The sequence below is a fragment of the Artibeus jamaicensis genome, unplaced genomic scaffold (genome assembly GCF_021234435.1).
Source record: "Artibeus jamaicensis isolate MK-2021 breed Jamaican fruit bat unplaced genomic scaffold, CSHL_Jam_final contig_373, whole genome shotgun sequence".
In the NCBI taxonomy this organism is placed as follows: domain Eukaryota; kingdom Metazoa; phylum Chordata; class Mammalia; order Chiroptera; family Phyllostomidae; genus Artibeus; species Artibeus jamaicensis.
Window position 1 is genome coordinate 12,844,701 of NW_026521807.1, and position 17,907 is coordinate 12,862,607.

Below are 17,907 nucleotides of genomic sequence, written 5' to 3' on the forward strand. Positions count from 1 at the left end.
ATGGCATATTTCACAGAGCTATAATAAACATTCCAAAAACTTATAAGGAACCACAGAGGACCCAGAATAACCATAACAATCTTGAAACAAAAGAACAAAGTTAGAGAAATCATGCTACCTCATATCAAACAATATTAAAAGCCATAGTAATCAAAACAGCATGGCAAGCCCTGGCTGGTGTAGCTCAGTGGATTGAGCATGGGCCTGCGAACCAGACAATTGCGGTTTGATTCCCAGTCAGGGCACATGCCTGGGTTGCAGGCTGGTTCCTTGCAGGCCAGTTCCCAGAAGGGGATGCATGAAGGCAACCATACATTGATGTTTCTCTCCCTCTCTCCTTCCCTTCCCCTCTAAAGATAAACAAATAAAATCTTAAAAAAAAAAACACCAGCATGACGGTGGCATAAACACAGATATATAGATCAATGGAACAGTATAGAGACCCCAGAAATAAAACCACATGTGTATGATTGATTAATATTTAACAAAGAAGGCAAAAACATAGAATAAAGATAATCTATTCAATAAATGTTGAAAGTTCAACAGATACATGCAAAAAAATAAAACTAGACCACCTTCTTAAACCATGTACAAGAATAAATGCTAAATAGATTAAAGACTTAAATATGGACACAAAACCATAAAAATCCTAGAGTAAAATGTAGACAGTAAAATCTTGGACATTCCTTATAGCAATATTTTTTCTGATATATTACCTCATGCAAGAGAAACAAAAGAAAAAAATAAATCAGACTACATCAAAGTAAAAAGTTCTTATACAGCAAAGGAAGCCATCATCAAAATGAATAGACAACCCACTGAATGAAAGAATATGTTTGCCAATACATCTGATGAGGGCTTAATATCCAAAACTTATAAAGAACTTATAAAATTCAACACCAGAAAAACAAACAAACAAAAAATGGACAAAGGACCAAAATAGACACTTCTCCAAAGAGGACATACAGATGGCCAAATAGATGTGTGAAAAGATGCCCAACATCACTAATGATCAGAGAAATGCAAATTAAAGCCAAAGTGACATATTACCTCACACCTGTCAGAATGGCTATCATCAATAAATCAGCAAAAAACAAGTGTTAATAAAAATGTGAAGGAAAGGGAATTCTCATAGACTATTGGTGTGAATGAAGATGGTGCAGCCACTGTAGAAAGTAGTGTGGAGTTACATCTAAAAATAATAACAATGGAACTGCATTATGCCCCAGTGATCCCACTTATGGGAATATATCCTAAAAAACCCCAAATACAAATTGAAAGAATGTGTACACCCCTATGTACACTGCAGCATTATGTACAATCGAAAAGATTTGGAAGCAGCCCAAGTATCCACCAGTAGATGTGTGGATAAAACAGCTATGGCACATTTACACAATGGAATGCTACTCAGCTGTAAAAAAAGAAGGAAATCTTACCCTTTATGATAGCATGGATGGATCTGGAGAACATTATGCTAAGTGAAATAAGCCAATCAGAGAAATATAAGTAACATACATTTTTACTCATCGATAGAATCTAATGAACAAAATAAACTAACAAAATAGAAATTGACTCCTAGATCAAGAACAGACTGACAGCTGTCAGAAGGAAGGTAGGTTGTGGGGCTTGGTGAAACATGTGAAGGAATTAAGAAAAAACTTACAGTCACAGAGACTATGGGAGATAGAAGGTATTGGGGGTGTTAAATGATGATGGATGGAGACTTGACTAGAGATGATGAAACACACAATATAATATACAGATGATGTAATATAGAATTGTATATCTGAAACCTTTGTAATTTCATTAACCAATGTCACCCCAATAAATTCAGTTTTAAAAGAACAACTAAATATGGAAAATTATTTTAAAAGGAAGTATATCTATGTGGGAACGTGAATTTTCCTAAGACCACATTTAAATATTTTTAAAGAAACTCTTAGGAAGATGTGGATCTCTAAAATTAGGAAGAAAATCTATCCTATTTCATTTCATTGTCAAAAAAAGTCCTACCTCTGGGGCTTTTACAGATTACTGAGTTTGTTCCTTAAAATCGCATTATCCACTGGTAACCTTCTCTGACTCTCTGGAAAGTTACCTTTTTTTTTTTTTTTTTTAGCTAAAATGCTACCAAGATATTATCTTAATTCTTTCTACTAAGTTGAGACATGATATCTGAAACAGTTTCAATACTTACTACAATGCTTAGTAAACTAGATATAAATGATTAACATTTTTAATATCAGGTTTATCTGTGCATCTTCTCTTACTGATTTTAATGGTTACTGTGAAATCTTTTTTTTAAATATATTTTATTAATTATGCTATTACAGTTCTCCCATTTTCCCCCCTTCATTCCCCTCCACCCTGCACACCCCTCCCACCCACATTCCCCACCTTTATTTCATGTCCATGTGTCATAAGTTCTTTAGCTTCTACATTTTCCATACTATTCTTGCCCTCCCCCTATTTTCTACATACCATCTATGCTACTTATTCTCTGTACCTTTTCCCCCTCTCTCCTCCTCCCACTCCCCTGTTGCTAACCCTCCATGTAATCTCCATTTCTCTGGTTCTGTTCCTGTTCTAGCTGTCTGCTTAGTTTGCTTTTGTTTTTGGTGTGGTTGTTAACAACAGTGAGTTTGCTGTCTTTTTACAGTTAATATTGTTCATATTTTTATCTTCTTTTTCTTAGATAAGCTCCTTCAACATTTCACATAATAAGGGCTTGGTGATGATGAACTCCTTTAACTTGACCTTATCTGAGAAGCACTTTATCTGCCCTTCCATTCTAAATGAAAGCTTTGCTGGATAGAGCAATCTTGGTTGTAGGTCCTTGCCTTTCAGGACTTGGAATACTTCTTTCCAGCCCCTTCTTGCCTGTAAGGTCTCTTTTGAGAAATCTGCTGACAGGCTGATGGGAACTCCTTTGTAGGTGACTGTCCACTTATCTCTTGCTGCTTCTAGGATTCTCTCCTCCATTTTAATCTTGGCTAATGTAATGATGATGTGCTTTGGTGTGTTCCTTCTTGGGTCCAAGTTCTTTGGGACTCTCTGAGCTTCCTGGACTTCCTGGAAGTCTATTTTCTTTGCCAGATTGGGGAAGTTTTTCTTTATTATTTGTTCAAATAATGTTTCCACTTGTTGCTCTTCCTCTTCTCCTTCTGTTACCCCTATAATTTGGATGTTGGAATGCTTAAAGATGTCCTAGAGGTTCCTAAGTCTCTTCTAATTTTTTTGAATTCTTGTTTCTCCCTTCTTCTCTGGTTGGATGTTTTTTTCTTCTTTCTGTTCCACACCATCGATTATTGTCTCAGCGTCCTTTCCATCACTATTGGTTCCCTGTATATTTTTGTTTATTTCACTTAGCATAGTCTTCATATTTTCATCTAATTTTCCACTAAATTCAACCAATTCTGTGAGCATTCTGATAACCAGTGCTTTGAACTGTGCATCTGATAGGTTGGCTATTTCTTCATCTCTTAGTTGTATTTTTTCTGGAGCTTTGATCTGTTCTTTCATCTGGGCCTTTTTTGTTTGTTCGTTTTGACGTGCCTGTTATGCAGTGAGGGGCAGAGCCTTAGGTGTTCACCAGGGTGGTGAAACCCATGTTGCTGGGTTGTGATGCTGTGTGTGGGGGCAGAGTCAGAGAGGGAACAATGGCACTTGCTCTGCTCTCTCTCAGATTTCAGTCCCCTCTGCTGCTTCCCACAAGCAAACTGGGCCCTTGTGGTGCTGGTTCCCAGGTGGGTGGGCTTGTGTACATTCCAGGACCCTGTGGGTCTATCCAATGAACTCTCCAGTGAGGCTGGGAGTGAGTCTCTCCTGGCACCTCAACCCCCACAAGTGTTTTTAATTGGTGCTTTTAGGCTTTATTTCCCAGCACTGGGGCTCTGGGTTGCACGGTCTGTCTCACTTCCAATTTTCACCTGGTTTATCTGCACATGAATGTGTGACTGCGGTCAGCCAGCTGACCTGTGTGCCTCACAGGGTCTGCTTGTTGCCTCCATATAATGAGGCAACTATATGAGACAGATCTGTCTCATATAATAATTATATATTACATATATAATTATTGCCTTCATATAATTATTATATGAGACAGATCTCATGTAATACACTGGCCCTGGCCTATGTGTATGAATCTTAGTTTCCAGAGTATACCAGCCTTACATTTGAAGAGTTTTTGGCCCTTCATGTTAGGTTTTGATGATGTTTTAGGGAAGACTATTCTTGTTTCAAGTTAGGATAAACTGGAGCTGACTAGAACCCAGGTACTTGATTAGATACTCATTTGCTTGCATTGCATATTCCTTTCATAAATATATTAGGTTCCTCAGGACTTTCCATAACTTTAAAATTCCTAGTAGGCCACTTCCAAATTTTAAAAAACTAAATCATCTCACAAAAGATGAAAATATTTCTTTAAATATATGACATTGAATATTTTCCAAGGCTAAATATGACTAGTCACTCTGAACTCCATTTCCAAATTCTGTTGTTTTCCCACATCTAAAACCACATCTGTGTTTCCTTTTTTCTTTCTTCCCCTAAATAGTGGTGTGCTGGTAAATGTCTAACACTTGGCTCTCAAGGTAAGACCTGATTTATAATGTTGACCCATTTCTGTGCTATAACTACCCCTGCCATGGCTGATTTCAAATTATTAATATCATGTCACTGAGAGTGGAAGTGGAAAGTTGTGCTCACAGTTGGTTCTCATGAGTCCATTTGTGTGAGATCTAGTACAGTGACATAACAACTTCTTTGCATCTGGCTGGAAGGCACACAGAACTTTACCTGGAAATATCTTCAGTTTAATCATTTCAGGCAGCTTTTTTGGTTGTCGTTGAGAAGATTAGACATAAGATATTTGGATCTGGAAACTAGTTGATAAATAGGACAACTGCCAAGGTACAGTCATTGTTTCATATCAATCATAATGATTGTTAGTGATAAATTGATACCCCAAAACAAAGAATTAAGATTTCTTTCAGTCACAAATTCTTTTATTTTTAATCCTCACTGGAGGATATTTTTATTGATTTTTCAGAGAGAGGAAGGGAGAGAGAGATACACAGAGACAGAGGGAAAGAGACAGAAACAGAGAGAAAGGGAGAGAGTGAGAGAGAAACATTGATGGATTGCCTCCTGTATGTGCTCTGTCTGGGGATTGAACCTGCACCTTAGGTATGTGCCCTGATGGGAGATCAAACCCACAACCTTTTGGTGTACAGGACGATGCTCCAGCCAACTGAGCCACCCAGGTAAATCTCAGTCACAAATTCTTGATATTTAGCTCTTCCCAATATACTCTTAACTGATAAAAAGTATTATTTTTTCATTGAGAGGTAAAGGGCTTATGAAATTTTGTTCTTGGCATCCCTATGCAGAAATACTGGCCAGTTCATTACCAACTGGCCAGCACATGATTAACCTAAAAAGTATTATAAACATAGCAATATTTAATTATAATGGCATTGGGTAACTTTTATTGTTGAAGGAGAAAAGTGTGTTTTTCTTGAGGATAACTCAAAGTGAGCTATTTTGAAAACTTTATACAAAATTTCCAATAATGCATGTTTTGACCATACTGGCAAACTAAGTTTAGAAATAGCAACATGTTAAACTTCCAAAATATTACACAGTACATTAACTTCAATTTCATGCTTGTCAATTATATGTGAAATCACACAATTCTTTTCCATTGCACAGATATTCCAAGTGTAGTCCCTGCACATGACTGGAAGAGAGTAGATAGTTGAAAGTAGCCTCTGAATAAGCACCACTGATAATCACATGGAAACATGAACAATACACACAGAATATTGCATGTGCTGAGTTGGCAAGGAAGAGACTTCAGAAAAGATGTGTTAATATCACACTTATAAAAATATGAGGTATTTTAATTTCAGCTGTAATTACTTGAAGTATGAATTGCACGTAGACTGAAACATAGTATTTTGCTTCTGCATTACTTTTTAAATAGATATTAATTTACTTAATAATCCCGATCTACATATGTCCTATAAAAATACTTGAAAATTAAAATACTTTCATTTAATTTTATTGGCCTGTCACCCACCAAAATTTTAAATGATTTTTCTCTCAGTCTAGCTAAAATTTTTCATCAAAGCCACTAGTTTAAAACTCTTGTTCGTCTTATCTCAAGGGAGACTGAGTTTAATAGTATTAACAATAATGAGAATAATATTTTTTATTGTAAAGTAGTTTGGTGATTTTATAAGTTTTATTTTATACATGTGGGAAGAAAGAAAGCTTGTGATGTGTGACTAGAGATAAAAATGTAGAGTTTTTATGAAAATTTTTTTCAAATTACAAGAAAAAGTTTGTGTATGATAGAAAGTTCCAGAGATAGTAGAAGTTAGCCATTTGGGCTGTGTAGGCTCAGGAAACAAGTTACAGAAGCAGAAGAAGGGCCCTTGGAGCTTAGAAGAGAGAAAGGCAAAGGTAATGCTCCTGAGGGGAAAAGAAGGAGAAGAGGAAGAGGCAGGCCAGAGGCCAAGCGGGAGGACGCACCAAAAGCATTTTTCGTAGCACTTGGTGGAAAATAGCATCTATTTCAGATCCTATTACGATAGCCTTCCCCCCAGATTTTAAGGGTACAATATGGAATTTCCTTTGAATACTTTGCTTCTTTTACCTTAAATGTTGGTGTTTTGAACATTCCCATGTCTTAACATCATTATTTTCTCTTGTATCACATCAAGTAGAACTCTTACCTTGTTCTCTATATGTCTTAGTTATACCCAGTCTTTTGCATTTTCATGGAAGTTATAGATTCAGCTTATCAAATTACACTCCTATGAGAAGCACAATGGGGGTAGAAAAGTGTGCTGCGGAAAGAGGGTAGGAAGAGAGATTTGGTGACTTTGTGGGGCAGGTGTTAAGTACAGTGATCGGGAGAGCTACACCTACAAACTTGTGCTGCCCTGCTAAGTTGTATCCAACAATTGAAAAAAAAAGGCAAAAACTAGATGCCCCCTTTTCCTCTAATAAGTGCAGCTCATCTCTAAATAAAGTTGTTCCCCTGAAGCAGCTAATTCCACTACTATGTCTTCAAAGACCATGCTGCTGCTCCTTAGCTTGTGGGGTTATTAAAAAAGAGGCTAACATTAGAGTCTGGATTTCCTCATTCAGTAGAAAATGCATGCTTAGCCTCATGTGCTTTCAAGGCTACATCGTAGAAGAATGAATATACTTTACTTTTTAATTCTTTCTGATGAGACATTACACTCATTTGTGGCCATATTTCCAGAAACTTCCATTTTAGGGACTGTCAATCACGAGCAGTATTGAAGAGCTAAATGTGTGCATGTCTGGACTCCAAGGCTGCTAAAAATGTTCCAGCTGCCAAACAGAGGGAGTGCATGTTTTGTCAGCATGCCACTGAGGGGTAAATGAGGACAGCCAGGCTGGGCGCACTGCCGCAGTTGCCTGTGTGTGTTCACATCACGCCATAGGTTTCCCTTTCCTGCAGTCAGCTCCAGTTTCCCCCTTTAATGCTTGATGAGTACTCATATATTTGAATTGAAAAGTAACTTCTTTGTATATTGGTATATATATTTAGGTGTGTTTTATGTCTCTTTTGAGATAATGATTGTTAGCTTAAAGATCATCTCTTCTTCCCTTGTCACTCAAGTGATCCGATTCACAACAATGCGAACTATGGAATAAGGCTATAACGCAGAGCAAGGGATTGGTTAATGCCTTCTGCTCCTGGGAGGTGGAGGGGCTGTGGCAGATTGTGATCCACTAACTAACTTTCAGATGTAATGGCTTCATAAAAGTGATAAAAGACAAACTTGAGGACTTATTCAGAATAAAAATTCTTATTTGAGACCCTCCCCAACAACAACAAAAAATCTGTGCTCCTCATTATAACAGCTAAGGGGGGGGGGAAAGGAAATAGCAAGGAAACTAGCCTATCCTTGGTCTTAACTCTGGTTTAGGGTGGGAAGTCTTCCTTGTTATTGAACCTCAAACTAGCACTCAACTTACATTTAGGTCTTTAATTTATTTTGAGCTCATTTTTAAATATAGTGTAAAAAGAGTGGTCTGGTTTCATTTTTTTTGTATATATCCAGTTTTCCCAACACCATTTATTAAGGATACTGTGTTTATGCTATTATACATTCTTGCCTTCTTTGTCATAGATTAATTGCCCATATAAGAGGGAGTTTATTCTGGGATCTCTATTCTGGAATAAAGTGCTTCTTGTAAGTGCTGACTGTAAGGCTCAGGGTACAGTTGAGAGCAGAGCTGGCTACCACACTGAAAACAAAGGGATTAAATGAAATGTTTACTTACTCACTATTGAGATACCCTCATTCCTCCACCAGCCTCCTGACTCTGAAACATTAGCCGTCAGAATTTCTATGCAAAGAAGGAAGAAAGGAAGAATCTCCTGTGGGCTCTTCCGGCTGTCATAAAAATACCCGTAGGCAAAATGTCATGGGTTCCCCAATGAGATGGTTTAGCCAAACTACCTTGAAATAAGTTCATTGTCGATAAGTCCCACACATGAACATGGAATTCCAAACATCTTTAATGCCCCATTTTTTTATTGATTTTAGAGAAGGAAGAGTGAGAGGGAGAGAGACATTAATTTGTTGTTCCACTTATTTATGGATTTATTGGTTGATTCTTGTATGTGCCCTGACTGGGGATCAAACTGACGACCTTGGCATATCTGAACAATGCTATAACCAACGGGGCTATCTGGCTTGGGCCTTAATGCCCTATTCTTAGATGAGAGCTAGCAGCCAAGGATCAGCATGCAACACTGAGGACTATGAGAAAGTTACCATAACAAAGAAAGAGAAAAGAGCATTTTCAAGAAAACAGACCACACTAAGAAGAGAAAACTGTTTTAAAAGCTATTTATATATTCAGAGAGATAACTTAGTACCGCTATGAAAGAATAAGATGCTTTATTAAAAGAACAAATTAGAAAGATAAGCTGTTTTAGAAAAATCATCCAAGTTCTCCCTCTTGTGTTTTTCTCCTTTGCTACTCACATAGTACACTTCTGATGCTTCTACTCACCAAACGTGCAGTTTTTTCCCCACACCAATTTGTGACAACACCAGCTGGATGATCTGTAATTTAACTTGATTCTGACACTGTCTACATGAAGATAGGGTCAGATCTCACAGGTCAGGGGCTCAGTCCCACAGAACTATTCCCACCCCACTTCAGATGCCAGTGCCAGCAAGTCCCCAGGTTACCCACCACTCCTGCCCAATTTCACTACAAATCACAGGTTTCCATGTACCCCACCTCAGTTTCCACTAATTTTCTAGAGCAGCTCACAGAACTCAGGGAAACACTTATTTACATTTACCAGTTTTTAAAAGGTATACTAGAGGAACAGCCATTGAAAGTGGTACATAGGGTGTTGTCTGGTAGGGTCCTGAGTGCAAAAGCATTTATCCCTGGGGAGTTGGGGTACATTGCTCTCCAGGTGGACAATGTTTACCAACCTGTAAGTTCTCTGAACCCCATACCACTGGGATTTTTACAGAGGCTTCTTCAGGTAGGCATGATTGATTATTAACTCCATTTCCAGCCTCTCTCCCTGCTTTAGAGAAGTGGGGCGAAGCTGAAAATTCTAAGCTTCTAGTCATGGCTTAGTCTTTCCGGTGACCTACGGCCATCCAGGAGCCTATGAGAACAAGAGGTTTCTAGTGACCTTATCACTTAGAAATTTATGAATTTTAAGAGTTTTATGCAGGAAACCCAGGGCAAAGATTGACCAATGTGTATATTTTCTATTATTTCACAGGAGCCACTGGAAATTATAGAAAGAAACTAGGACTTAAAAATAGAATTAAGAAATCTCCCAAAGAACAGAGCAAAAACACAAAGAGATAAAATAAATAAATAACAGATTTAAGCAAACCATAGAAACTCCTATTTGGCTCTTTAACTTTTACTGAGTTATTATTAACTTTTATAGCAGTTTGCACATTTTTAAGTTTTCTCAGAAAAAGCTCTCCTCTTATTTTCAAAATCCCCAAACTGAATTGTTCTATACATAATTTTCTTCATATTTTAAATTCAATAAGATATTGTTTTACTAATGTATGCTAATTTGTTTGTTTCAAACATTTGGTACCAGAAAAATGATGAACTTTTTTCCTTCTAAAATAAGCATGAAAAGAAAGCAGTTTGGACTATGTAAGAGATAGAAGAGAAGTTTGGGCAGAATAGCCAACGAGATTGAAACATTTTATTTTTAAACAGCTTTCCTAAAATTTAATTACTTGATTTAATTTGGTGGGTCTTTGATGCTTTGGAAATCTGCTTATAAATGACATTGAAACCCTCAGGGTGTTTTCACACAGTGTCTCATGTGTTTCTTTCCAACATCCGGAAGCAAAACCAATATTATTTTACCTTTCTGAGGGTGAAGAAGTTCTCAAAGGTTGCTTGGCTGGTCAGGACTCCTTCCACAATGAGGTGTTTCAAACAGGTATATTGAGTCTTCACTCTCTCAATAAAATAAGGACCCTGTTGTAGACATTTTCTGTATTATTTCTTCACTTCATGGTATCATTCAAAGAGTTGTATGATTTTGACAAAATTTGATTTTCTAAAGAAGGATATTATGAAATACAAAGCTTTTATCTACAATCTGAAGGCAAATTGTCCATAAGAACTAGGCAGTATATCCTTTGAGGGCAAAGATCATTTCATTTTACCTCTCGTATCTCTTCATCACTCTAGACCACTGATGAACATAAAATAGATTTTCGAAGCCCTATTGGTTGAATAATTGACAGGAGTTTCTAAATGGGCTTTATCTTTTTCAATTTTACATGGATTTTATTGAAATTTACTACCTGGGTAATGTTAACTTGTTACTGTACTAAGATCTATGATTCACATTTCTGCTGGTTAATAAGTTTCCAAAAGTTATTGAGGAAAATGAACATGGTTCAATCAGTCACAAAAGTCACTTAAAAACTTTGCTTATTATTTTATTTTTCAGTTTATTGATTCTCTCTGTTCTAATATTCCAGATTACATGAATCTCAGTTATGCTTGTTTTTTATTATTAGAAAAGCCTGTATAATCATTTCAACTAACAATTTATTCCATTCTCAACTTCCACTACTATAAAATGTGCATTTGGAGTCTCTCCATCAACAAATGCATCAAACATCTTTACAAAATAATAGAAACAGACATGTTTGGGGCTTACCAACATGTAAATACAAAATAAATGAATCATGTTCTGCTACTCACTGTACTACTTATGATTTTTTAGCCTGTTGTTCCACATGTAAGTATTTATACCTTTGTCTATAAAATAGAAACATTACCTCCTGAATAGTTGCAAGGAATAACCAGTAAAATCAGTTTTAATACTAAAATGTGCATGGTTATGTAATGAGTCATCAATGATTTTAAGAAAAAATCAAGCATCACATTGAATGTGATACAATATTAGGCACTAGAAAGAATATTAAAATTACAGCCTTAGGAATGATTCCCCTATAAGTCTTCTCAAATTTAGGTTAAAACTTTTTAATAAAAGTTTTTAAATAAATGTTTTAATAAAATTTTAAAAAAACTTTTATTAAAAATGTTTTAACTATGTAGTCTTAAATGTTGAATAAAATATGTTTATACCATACCAAGTAAATGATAAGAGTCCTGCTATCCATCTTAGTCTGGTAACCAAGGCACCCAAAATTACTCAACAATTCATATAGTTGTCATTAATCCTTCCAAGTACACCCAACTGTGTTTTTAAGAGTGACAAGTTACCATTATGGCCAAATTACTGTTGCTTGTTCTAGACATATGCAAAATTTTATAATGGAATAAAGAACCCACATGATGCAATTGCCTTGGTACAAATACATTATTTAGCTCCCTCCTCTTTTATTTCTTTTTTATTTAAGGGAAATACAACTGCCATATCATGTTCAGCACCAAAAAAGTAAAAATCAGTGTTTCCAAACCTGCTTGATTTAAATGTGTTTGCAAATGTTCTTTCTGACTGAATTTCTAAACTATTCCTTTTAACCCCCAACCCACAACACACACATACACACACACATGCATATTTGAACAGACTTGGCTGCTGCAAAATGAGTAAAAAGGAAATCCTACAACTGTAGCAGCATTAGATGTTTCAAAATACTAAGGGTAATTGGTATAGGTCACAAAGTTTTCTGTAGAAATTGGTTCTTTCATGTTCACTGTAATTTACTGAGCTATCATTTGGTGCACACCACTTATAATGCTGACATCACATAGGACATTCTTATAGTCAAATATCGGTGTCTCAGGACCTGTGTCATAGGTATTAAAGGTGTTGATATTTGATATCTTTAATTTACAATAGGTGGGAAAGGTAGGCAGCCCTGAGCAGTAGTGAACAACTGAATAGAGAGATATCTGGTCTAGAATTAGAATCAGTAGATTATGGTCCTAATCTCTGAGTCATTAGATTTGATGCAAAATGGCTATTATGTTTATCTGGGCTTTAAATCTATAACTATGGAATAGTAGGACTAATAGTTATTCATCTTGTATTTCAAAGGATTGCTGTGGTTCTTACTTTACTTTATGATCAGTTATTTTCCAAACTTTGAAGTACTTTTATATCCTCAGAATTCTAAAGCATTCAAATTTGCACATGATATGTATGTTTTATTTTTCATAACATTGGCTTTACTTCAGACAGACATGTTGAGTTAAGGCACATTTAAATTGAAGATATTTTGAGTGATTAAAACGATTTGAACTTGCCATTGACCTTGAGTTTCAAATTCATTTTTTATCATTTTTTAACCATACAAACTGTATTTTCCACCCTTTTTCAAACATTTCTTTTTCTTTTTTCTTTTTTTATAATTAGAGGAAGTATGGGTTTGGAACTAGATTGGTTTGAGTTTGACTCCTCTTCACAGGACACTTCCAATCCTCTGAGAATATTGTCAGCTCTATCTTCAGAATTTGTCCAGTCTCACCATTTCTCTCTAGCTTCACTGCTACCATACTGGTCTAGTCTTTTACCCAGGCAATCATAATAACTGTGTAACTGGTCTACCTACTTCCATCCTTGTCTCCGCATTTCCCACATAGCAGTGATCCCTCTATAATACAAAAGCAAATTATATCCCTTTAATGCTCAAAATCCTCCAATGACTTCTCATTTTATGCATTCTGAAGTTCATTGGCCTACAAAGAACTACATGAACTGGGCTCCCTATCTTTCTGACCTCATTTCCTATTCACCCCATATGACACTCCATTGCACCCTCATTGGCCTCCTTGATATTCCTCAAACACACCAATGAGTACTCTTTTGCGCATGCCTTTTGCTTTGTCTCTCAATTAAACCCCCACTATTTCTGTGGCATACTCCTTCACTTCCTCCATGTCTTGACTCAAATATCTCCTTCCTTTTCTGACCATCTTCTGCAAATAGCAACATAACAACTCCTTGCCTCCCCAGAGAAATGCTTTCTCTGTAGCATTTATTTTCAATTAATATATTTATTAGTTTATACTTTTATTTTTCACTTTAGAATGTAAGTTCCATAAACCCAAGGACCATTGATAATTTTGGTAGATGCAGAAAAGACATTTGACAAAACTCAACAGGCATTTATGGTAAAACTCTCAGAAAATAGAATAGAAAGGAGCATCCTCAATCTGATAAATAGCATCCATGAAACCTATAGTTAACATCATATTTAACATTGAAATATTGAATATTTCCACCCATAGACAAAGAGTAATGCAAGGATGTCTGCTTTCATCACATCTATTCAACATTGTACTGGACATCCTGATCATTGCAATAAGACAAGAAAAAGAAATAAAAGGTAAGATTAGAAAGGAAGAAATAAAACTATATTTGCTTATAAACAACATAATTGTATACATAGAAAATTATAAGAAATCCACAAATGAAATACTATGAAAACAAGTGAATTTAGCAAAGTTATAGAATACAAGGTTAATATAAAAATCCTTTGTATTTGTACATGCAAGTTATAATCCACTGGAAATTAAACTAAAGAAACAACTATATTCACAACAGCAGTGAGAAACATAAAATACTTAGAGATAAGTTTAACAAAATATGTGTACTATCTGCACATTAAAAATGCCAAGATGCTAATGAGAAAAGTTTTAAAAGACTTAAATAAATGAAGAGATATATCGGATTCATAGATTGGTAGGCTCAATATCGTTAAGATGGAAATTCTTCCCAAGTTGATTCAGCGCAATCTCAATCAGTAATACCTCAGAAAATTCTTTATAGAAATGGACAAGTCAATTCTTAAATTTATGTGAGCTTGTAAGTGACTTAGAAAACACTTGTAAAATCAGCACAAATTTGGAAAAATCTTATTGACTAATTTCAAGACTTTTTATAAAGCTAAAGTATATCATTCTGTTATTTAAATCAGTATCCACATATAGCTGAATATAATCAACAATAAATTAAAAAGATGAATTTAAACATATATTATCAATTGATTTTTAAGTTTTATTTTAGTCAAATGCTATTAGAAATGAACCATAGCACTTATACTATAAACAAAAGCTTAATTGGATATTGATTAGAGACCTATATAAATATGAGAGCTAAACCATAAAACTTACAGAAAAATCATAAACATTTATTGCAACCTTGGGATAGGTAATGATTTAGGGCATAAAACACACAAGTCATAAAAAATGAAGTTCACAAATGGGACTCTCACAATTAAAAACTTTTATTTATTTGTTTGTTTATCTTTAGAGGGGAAGGGAAGGAGAGAGGGAGAGAAACATCAATGTATGATTGCCTTTTGTGCATCTCCTGCTGGGAACTGGCCTGCAGGGAACCAGTCTGCAACCCAGGAATATGTCCTGACTGGAAATCGAACCGTGATCTTCTGGTTCACAGGCCTGTGCTCAATCCACTGAGCTACACCAGCCAGGGCTAAAATTTAAAAATTTGTTTTTGAAAACACCATGAAAAAGTAAAGTGGCAAGAAAATATTTGGAACACATATATCTTATAAAGAAGTGGTATTCCAAATATATAAAGAACTTTTATAACGTAGTTAGAAGATAGCGATTAAAAACAATATTGGCAAAAGAGTTGAACATTTTATGGGAAAAAAAAACTATTCGAAGGGCCAATAATCCCATAAAAAATTGTTTGAAATCAACAGACTCATAGATAGAGAACAGACTGACAGCTGTCAGAGGGGAGAAAATTTGGGGGCTAGTTGAAAAAGGTAAAGCAATTAAGAAAAAACAAAATGAAAACAACAAGAAAAAACACAACTCAGAGACACAGACAACAGTATGGTGATTGCAAGAGGAAAAGGCAGATGAAAGGAGGTAGAAGAAGGTACAGGGAGGATAAATGGTGATGAAAAGAGACTTAAGTTGAGGTGGTGAACACACATTATAATATACAGTTGGTGTATTATAGAATTCTACAACTGAAACCAATGTAGTTTTATTAACCAATGTCAACCCAATAAACTCAATGACAAAAAAAATGTTTGGTGTCTAGAGAAAACTGCAAATTAAAATTGCAATGATATACCTGTACAATCCCACTAGAATGGCTAAAATTATTTTTAAAAGCTGATATTGTTAAGCATTGTTGAGGATATGGAGCTACTTAAATCCTCTTATATTACTATTGGTAATTGAAAATTATATGATCACTCTGGAAAATAGTTTGTAGTTTACTAAAAGCTTAAATATATACTTACTCATATAACCTGAACATTTGCTCTTTGATATTTGCCTAGGAGAAATGAATACTACATTTTATTGACTTTGTTAAAGACTTAAACACAATGTCCATAGCAGCTTTACCTACAATAGCTCCTGAATTGATATAATCCAAATGTCTATTACCCAGTAAATGGATAAACAAACTGTGCTATATCCATAAAATAAACTACTATATCTTGGGAGAAAAGAAAAAATGTTACAGATTCATGCAACAACACTGAGAAATCTCAAAAATCTTATGCTAAATTAAAAATAAAAATAAAAAACAGACTCCCCAAAATACATACCATTTACAGGGAATTCTTGTAAAAAGGAAAACTAGTTTATTGTGATAGAAAGTAGATTGCCCTGACTGGCATGGCCCAGGTGGTTGAGCATCATCCCACAAAGTGAAAGACCACCAGTTCCATTCCCAGTCAGTACACATGCTTGGGTTGCAAGCCCGGTCCTCAGTTGGGCCTCATGTGAGAGGCAACCAACTGATGTTTCTCTCTCACATCCATGTTTCTCTCCCTCTCTTTCTCCCTGTCTCTCTAAAAATTACTAAATAAAATCTTTTAAAAAGAAGAATAAATAGGACTTCCAGCCAAGATGGAGGCATATACTTTGCCTTCTTGCACAGCCAAAAGTAGGACAACAACAAATTTAAAAACAAAATTAACCAGAACTGCCAGAAAATCAAACTGTATGGAAGTCTGACAACCAGGGAGTTAAAGGAAAAACATTCATCCAGACTGCTAGCAAGGGTGGAGATGGGCAGCTGGGGCAGACAGGACTCAAGGAAAGGCAGTGGCTGGAGGACCAGGGTGGGTAAGGCGCAGCTGGCAAACTGAGTGGTCCCACATTTGCATGCAAATAAACCAGGAGGAACAACTGGGGAATGAAACAGACCATGCAATCTAGGGTTCCAGCATGGGGAAATAAAACCTCAAATCATCTAACTATAAAAGCCTCTGGGAGTTGTAGCAGCAGGAGAAACACCCAGCCTCACGGGACAGTTCACTGGAGAGACCCACAGGGTCCTAGAACATAGACAAACTCACCCAACTGGAAATCATCACCAGAAGGGCCAAATTTGCTTGTGAGTAGTGGGGAAAATTACTGAAAGTCAGCCAAGAGCCAAGCAAGTGGTATTATTCCCTCTCAGACCCCTCCCCCACATACAGCACCACAACCCACAGAAGTGGGTTGCCTGGCCCTGGTGAATACCTAAGGCTCTACCCCTTACTGCATAACAGGTGTCCTGAGACAAAAAATATATATATATGGCCCAAATGAAAGAACAGATGAAAGATAAAAAAATACAACTAAGCAATGAAGACATAGCCAACCTATCAGATGCAGAGTTCAAAACACTGGTAATCAAGATGCTCACAGAATTGGTTGAAAATCATCACAAAATAGAGGAAAAAGTGAAGGTTATGCAAAGCGAAATAAAGGAAAATATACAGGAACCAACAGTGACAGGAAGGAAACAGGAACTCAAGTCAATGGCTTGTGCCAGAAGGAAGAAATAAACATTCGACTGGAACAGAATGAAGAAACAAGAATTCAAAAAATGAGGAGAGGCTTAAGAACCTCAGAGACAACTTTAAGTGTTCCAATATCCAAATCGTAGGGGTGCCAGAAGGAAGAGAGGAAGCACAAGAAACTGAAAATTTATTTAAAAATTTTTTTCTCCTTTATTTTAATGAAGGAGAATTTTCCTAATGTGACAAAGGAAATAGACTTCCAGGAAGTCTAGGAAGCTCAGAGAGTCCCAAAGAAGTTGCCACAAACCAAAGCACATCATAATTATGTTACCCAAGATTAAAGATAAGGAAAGAATACTAAAAGCAACAAGATAAAAGGAAACAGTTACCTACAAAGGAGTGCCCATAAGACTTTCAGCTTATTTCTCAAAAGAAACCTTACAGGCAATAAGGGACTGGAAAGAAGTATTCAAAGTCATGAAAGGCAAGGACCTTCATCTGAGATTACTCTATTCAGCAAAGGTACCATTTAGAAAGGAAGGGCAGATAAAGTGCTTCCCAGAAAAGGTCAAGTTAAAGGAGTTCATCATCACCAACACTTATTATATGAAATGTTAAAGGAACTTATCTAAAAAAAAAT